Source organism: Anolis sagrei, chromosome 5, assembly GCF_037176765.1.
Source record: "Anolis sagrei isolate rAnoSag1 chromosome 5, rAnoSag1.mat, whole genome shotgun sequence".
Lineage (NCBI taxonomy): Eukaryota > Metazoa > Chordata > Lepidosauria > Squamata > Dactyloidae > Anolis > Anolis sagrei.
In genome coordinates, this window is record NC_090025.1 from 186,202,123 (window position 1) to 186,209,714 (window position 7,592).

The following is a 7,592-nucleotide window of genomic DNA, read 5'->3' on the forward strand; positions in this document are numbered from 1 at the left end:
AGGCAATTTAGAAATGTTGTTGTTCCCTTCATTCAGTCATTTCTGACTCTTTGTGACCTCATGGACCAGCCCATGCCAGAGCTCCCTGTCAGCCGTCACCACCCCCAGCTCCTTAGACATGTTATTGCAAGGAATCTGGAGCCCTTTAATAGAGATGCAAGAAATGCAAGGAAATGCAACATCATCTAAACGAAGTTTGTCCTTCTGTAATCTGTTTTAAACAAGCTGGCAACAGTTAGTGTGCTGCACTATGTGGCAAGCAGAATGTGCAACCAGCTCTGGCAAGGGTTATCTGATCTGGCCTGGCCTGAACTAATGGCTTGGCATGAGTCACAACAACAAACCTTGGCTGACACCCAATGGTGCAGTAGAGCCAAGGCTCACAGATCAAAGTGCTAGGACCTTTTGATGTGATGATATCATCTGCCACTGGCCCCAGGCTTCGTTATTTCCTCCCAGCATTGCCACAATCTTCATAGGAACTGAGAGGGAAATAGGGTTTTTTTCCCCCTATTACAATATATTGTTGTCAGCTACACTGTGGTATTGCAAAGCATTTGGAGAGTAGCTTGATCTTGAATAGGCAATATGACCAGTTAGATTGTAGAATGGATTTTGCAGCTGTGGATTTAAAATGGCATTTCTTTGTCCATGTAGAGAAACTCCTTGCAGCAGCTCATGAAGCAAGAGCATACTCCAAACTGTCTCTCTCTGCTTCTGTGTAAGCACCAACACAGCTCAAGTCTGAAAAAAGTAACAGTAACCAGAACTCCCAGGCTCAGCTAGCTCTCCAGGCATAGCCAAACCAATCAGCTTCATGCATCTTATTTTACAGTTTACACACACACTAACTGATTTCTTACATGCCCTAACACAGTTTGCTGTGTACTGATTGAGTAAATGACACTTCAGGTTTTGTGGCTTTTTTTAAAGCCCTGAACTGGCAGTTCTTATGTTCTAATCCTGGGTATGATGAGAATATCTACATCCACATGTATGTAAGAACTTTCAAGTATGGTCCTATGTTGTAGCAAAGCATGCATCACTTTAGTGTGACCATGTCATCTGATTATTCCCCTCTGAACATGTCCTGGTCATTCCCTCCAACTGTTTCTAAATTTGATTCATTTGGAGGTAATTGCAGCAAAGTTGTTTTGCTAATCTTTACCGGATATCATTTTCCCTTTGCTTCTAATGCTCTCTGGATCTGCATGACTTGCAATGTCACCAGTTGAGCGTTTCAGTTGATTAGCAATAAGTTAATAGAGGAGGTTGAAGGGTGACTAATAAACACCTGGAAGCAAACCACAGGCCTCATTTTATTCAACCCTGAAGGAGCATTTGGAGAACATCCAATCTTTTATTCATATTCCAAAGTATCCAGAGTTTTACTGATATACTGAGAGAAACACATTCTTACCTGTTATCACCAAGATACAGTTGTATTCAGTGGACCTATGTTGTTTTGGGGGGAAAACACCCACCAAATGCAGTCTTCTTCAGTTGTTTCACTGGTTGAATGAGATTATCATACTCCATCAAATTCCATGCAGAGTTGCTTAAGGTAGAACTAGAAATTATGAGAAATATGTGGCCATTTGTCAAAACAACCTTCTGGTGCCTATCTAATCCATCATTATGTCCACACTATTAATTAAGCCTACTAATATCAGGGGTAATTTATTGCCCTCCTAGTGGCCATAGATCAGCCATCCTATATTGTTCCGTCTTCCAGGAGCATAGTTTGCATTACCTTTTAGTTGCATGGGATAGTGTTCCTTTGCATTTCCCCAGGGTTGCTACAATCTCAGCTGCACTCTGAAAGTTAACAGCATTAGAGGCTAGAAAGCCAGGCTGTAGTCTCCTTCTGCAGCTATTGGTTCAGAAAGTATCTCTTTGGGTTTAGCGACCGCCCTTTTTCCTGGGTTGAGATCTCCATTTTGGAATTTTCCCTGCCTCCTTCAGTAGGAAAGAAAGTTTCAGATGTGCTGTTGGTCAGGCAGGTAACTCTGAAAAAACCATTATAAGAACGGTTGAGAACTAGGTAGGAAGATTGAGATTGAGATACTATAGATTGAGTTATTTAGATAGAGAAGCTATTGAGTTATATAGATTAAGAAGCTAATTCAGATAGATAGAATAGCAATTGAGCAATTGAGTTATAGATAGATATTGAGTCATTGAGTATTATTGAGCATTACTTCATCTCCAAAGCTAACTTTGAGCTATAGATAGGGAAAAAAACCTGTTTTTTCTAAACCATAGCAGCTCAGGGTTAGGGTGAAAAGATCCCAGGATTTTCTTCTGCCTTTTGGGGAAAAGTCACCACAGTTACTGAAGAAAAAGAAAGAAAGATCATTTCTATTGTTTCACCAATTGACTGTTTTAGGTTCTTGTGGGTTTTTTCGGGCTATAGGGCCATGTTCTAGAGGCATTTCTCCTGACATTTCGCCTGCATCTATGGCAAGCATTGTAACTTTAATAAGCTGTGACAAGTCTGCAAGGACTTTGAAAAAATAAATATTCTGTTTTGATGTTCAAAGCCTGTAGTAGCCTCAGTTGCTGGAAATCTCAAGCTTCTAAAGAAAGACCCCCACGGTCCGCCCAGAGAAGCACATCTTAGTTTTATCTTTATAGGGTCTGGGTGTGACGGCACATCTATGAATTTATCTAATCAGTGAGAGATGAAATTACATCTTGAGAAAGTGAATTCTACAATTCATGTGTAAATAAATTCTTTTTGTCTGTTGGTAATCTCCTACTGTTCAACTTTTATGGATCACAGGTTACTTCTTTCTTCCGATGGGCCTTTGTCAGAAATGTATGGAAAGTGTTTGTGTATATGTGCCCTTCAAGTCTCCCATAAACATATGGGACCTCATGGATTTCATAGTTTTTTCTTAGGCAAAGAATACTTAAAGGTATGCTTTCCAGTTGTTTCATCTGAAATAGATCCCACATTGTCCAAAATTCCTTAGCAGTCTCCTGCCCAAGTATCTAGCAAAGCCAGCCATGCTGAGCTTCCAAGAACAGACAGGATCTGGTGTCTTCGGGATTTGTAGACCCCCATACTTCTGGTTATCTAGCAGAACAATACAATGAGCATAGTTTTCATATCTTCCCTGCTAAATTGTTTTTGGTTAAAGCTATCTACAGTTGAGGCAGTTGGAATTAAAATGTGCCATGGCAGATCTGCTCTGTGTCATGTCGCCATCATATTTATCAATGCAACTGAATCTGTGTGTGCATGTGCTATTTGTAAAATATCTGCTACATGCGCAGGGCAGGTCCAACTCCATTCCCACATTGTTGGTTGCAGAAGTCAAATTGTTATTTATTGAGTCAAATTGTTACAGTAGAGTCTTGCTTAGCCAACATTTGCTCATCCAACATTCTGTATTGACCAACGCAGTCTTCCTCCCGCCCGGATCCACAACTGTTTCAATACATTGCAATGTTTTGGTGCTAAATTCGTAAATACAGTAATTACTACATAACGTTACCGTGTATTGAACTGCTTTTTCTGTCGATTTGTTGTAAAACATGATGTTCTGGTGCTTACTTTGTAAAATCATAACATAATTTGACATTTAATAGGCTTTTCCTTAATCCCTCCTTATTATCCAACATCTTATGGATAATATGACAATATGGAGCCCCCGGTGGTGCAGTGGATTAAACCCCTGTACTGGCAGGGCTGTAAAATCGTAAATGCAACACCTGACATAGGCCATGCTTGCATGGCCAAAATGAAGTGGGTTCACTTTTCGGCTGCTTTGGGGAGTCCAGCTGATGCAGAATTAGTGTTGCATCCAATCATTAATTTAGGTCAAGGAAGTTCCAGAAGGAGCCTGATGTTACCAAGATGTGGTCAGGTGGATTGGGCTCCCTCCCAGAAGCTTGCTGGTAATGCCATTTCTAGTGATGTTGGGGACCAGAAATGTGACATTGCCATGGGAGGGAGCTGCTTGTTGTTGGTGACATAACCTTGAGTTCAGCCTGATCCAGCTGTCCACACTCCAGAGTTTCCTTGACCTGCATTAAAAATAGGATGAAGCACATTTGTTGTGAATCCAGCTATATGTAATGATGATGATGATGATGATGATGATGATGATGATGATGATAATAATAATAATAATAATAGTTTTATTTCTTGCCTGCCTCCCCTTATGGTTTGAAGACAGATTATGTAATCTCGGGGATGCTCTTGAGTTTAATTGGAGAAGACCTGGGGTGCTGTAACCCAGATTAATTGGTGATTGTAGACTTGTAGGTAAAGGTTTTCTCTTGACATGAAGTCTAGTTGTGTCCGAATCTGGTGGTGCTCATCTCCATTTCTAAGACTGGTATTGTCCATAGACACCTCCAAGGTCATGTGGCCAGCATGACTGTCTGTAGCATTGTTACCTTCCCACAGAAGTGGTACTTATTGATCTATTCACATTTGTGTGTTTTTGAACTGCTAGGTTGGCAGAAACTGGGGCTAACAGCGGGAGCTCACCCCACTCCCTGGATTCGAACCACTGACCTTTCAGTCAGCAAGTTCAACGGTTTAACCCACTGCACAACTGGGGGGGGGGGGGGGAGTTGGTTATATAGGTCTGTTATATAGATGTATATAGGTCTGTTCTTATCAACGTCACTCTCTCAGTAGGTTTCAAAGTTATTACAAAACCTTTTTGCATAATAAAATAACGAAGTACTTCTTTCGCCTTATTATATTCATGGTTTTTTGAGTAAAGGAGAGAGGCTATTTAACTCACTCCTACTTTCCTGTTTATAACCATGGGGGGACTGGATTAGGTTTAGCTTTTTATGGCCCATTGTCTTGTAGTTTCTTAACTATGTTATTATGGCCATCTGCTGAAATGGGGTTGGTTCCATCTAAAAGTTGGCTTCCTTGCATTTTGTCTAAGATAAGTGTAAATGCCATTCCTTCTGCAGGGAGCCTCTTCTGTCTGGTTTTGTTGACAGGTTGATACTTCAGTCTGTTTCATCCTGAGTTGCATCTGTTGAAGTTAATCTGCCAATGGCAAAAACCCATGGCAATCTATGATACAGTCATTAGTGCCAAAGCCATCTCGCCACAAGGCGATATAATGCCCAGTGCCAGGGAAGACAAGCGCACCGAGGGACCAGCTGTCCCCACTGCTGCAAAGACTGCAGAGAGCAGGAAACAATTTGAATGTGATTGAAATGATTACTTTTGTTCAAAGAAGTGATTAACTAAGTCAAACTTCCGACCTTGTGTTTGCATAGTCCAAGTCTACAATTGTTTAGTTACATGTTATCATGCTACACCACTCTTTTCTTGAATACGAGCATTGTGCAACCCCGTGTTCGTGCTTATTGTCCCATTGTAATATGAGGAAGGCACTAGGGCTACTTTAGCACTCCCATTGAATCAAGAGGTATTTTGAAGACATTGGCAAATAGTTATACATCATTCATGAATGTACAACTCCTTGGCTGCAATTAGTTAGTCTCAACTGGAAAACACCATGATCAATTATATGGTGAATCAACATGTAGATAAACCCAGCTGATTTACTGTGCTTACTCCTGTTACCCTGGTGGCACCGTGGGTTAAATCACTGAGCTGCTGAACTTGCTAACTAAAAGGTCGCAGGTTCAAATCCAGGGAGCTGCGTGAGCACCCGCTGTAAGCCTCAGCTTCTGCCAACCTAGCAGTTCGAAAACATGCAAATGTGAGTAGATCAAAAGGTTCCGCTCTGGCGGGAAAGTAACGGCACTCCATGCAGTCATGCCAGCCACATGATCTTGGAGATGTCTACGGAGGGTCGTACCCAGAAGGTGTTGCTGGGGGACTCCTGCTTGGCCCCACAGCCATTGTCCTCTGGGGTCCCGCAGGGCTCAGTATTGCCCCCCATGTTGTTTAACATCTACATGAAGCTGCTGGGTGAGATCATCAGGAGTTTTGGAGTTCAATGCCATCTGTACACAGACGATGTCCAACTCTATTACTCATTTCCACCAGATGCTAAGGAGGTGTCCAAGTCTTGAACAGGTGCCTGGCCACTGTGACAGTCTGGATGAGGGTGAGCAAATTGGAGTTGAATCCAGACAAGACAGAGGTCCTCCTGGTCAGTCACAAGTCCGAACAGGGTATAGGGTTACAGCCTGTGCTGGATGGGGTTACACTCCCCTTGAAGGCACAGGTTCTCAGCTTGGGAGTCCTCCTGGACTCATTGCTGAGCCTGGAATCCCAGGTTGCAGCAGTGGCTAGGGGGGGTTTTGCACAATTAAAACTTGTGTGCCAGTTGCACCCGTACCTTGGGAAGTCAGACTTGGCCACGGTAGTCCATGCTCTCATCACATCTAGGTTAGATTACTGCAACTCCCTCTATGTGGGGTTGCCTTTGAAGACTGCTCGGAAGCTTCAAATAGTCCAGTGAGAGGTAGCCAGGTTAATAACTGGAGCAGCGTACAGGGAGCACACAACTCCCATGTTACGCCAGCTCCGTTGGCTGCCAGTTTGCTACCGGGCACAATTCAAAGTGCTGGCTTTGGCCTATAAAGCCCTAAAAGGCCCCGCCCAAATTACCTATCCAAATGTATCTCCCTCCGGGGAGGCCCTGCTTTCCGTCCTGCCATTGTCACAGGCGCGATTGGTGGGGACGAGAGACAGGGCCTTCTCGGTGATTGCTCCCCGGCTATGGAACTCCCTTCCTTGTGAGATCAGGTCGGCTCCTTCCCTCCTGTCCTTTAGAAGGATGGTAAAAACTTGGCTGTGGGACCAAGCTTTCGGGACAGGGCAATGAAGCGACAATGGGAAAGATGACAGGGCCAATTGGATTTGATGCGGATGGCTAGGACGGTTTTAAATTGTGTTATTTTAAATGGTGTATTTTAATATTTAGATAAATGTTTTTTTAATGTTTATGTATTGTACCCAGGCATTGAATGTTTGCTATGTATGTGTTGTGCTCTGCTCTGAGTCCCCTTCGGGGTGAGAAGGGCAGAATATAAGTGTTCAAATCCAGGGAGATGCATGAGCTCCCGCTGTAAGCCCCAACTTCTGCCAACCTAGCAGTTCGAAAACATGCAAATGTGAGTAGATCAAAAGGTACCGCTCTGGCGGGAAGGTAATAGCACTCCATGCAGTCATGCCAGCCACATGATCTTGGAGATGTCTATGGACAACGGCGGCTCTTTGGCTTAGAAATGGAGATGAGCACCACTCCCCAGAGTCAGACATGACTGGACTTAATGTCAGCAGAAAACCTTTACCTTTTTATTCACGTTAAGAGTAACAATAGATTCAAGCTTATATCAAATCCTTACAGTTGTGGAACTCCCCGGATGCAACCATGAGCTGAATTGTGCAGCAATCAAAAAAATAAACTCCCATGCGTAAAGGAACTTATAAATCATTATGACACTAACAACATTTCAACATCAAATGTATTTATTTACTGTATTTTTGTTTGTCTTCCAAATCTGTCACTCAAAGCTGCTCCCAATAGAATTAACTTAAAAATACAGACAAAAACTGGAAAAATTGAAATGTTTAGTATTTAAAAACTAATATAATTAACAGCAATTTAGAACCTTGTAAATAAAAGAGC

At 42.5% G+C, this 7,592-nt stretch overlaps 1 protein-coding gene across 1 annotated transcript in view; it reads left to right on the forward strand.

Moving 5' to 3' along the window:
* ST8SIA1 (ST8 alpha-N-acetyl-neuraminide alpha-2,8-sialyltransferase 1) overlaps positions 1-7,592 on the forward strand; it is a 148,856-nt gene that overhangs the window by 126,231 nt on the left and 15,033 nt on the right. The window lies entirely within an intron of this gene.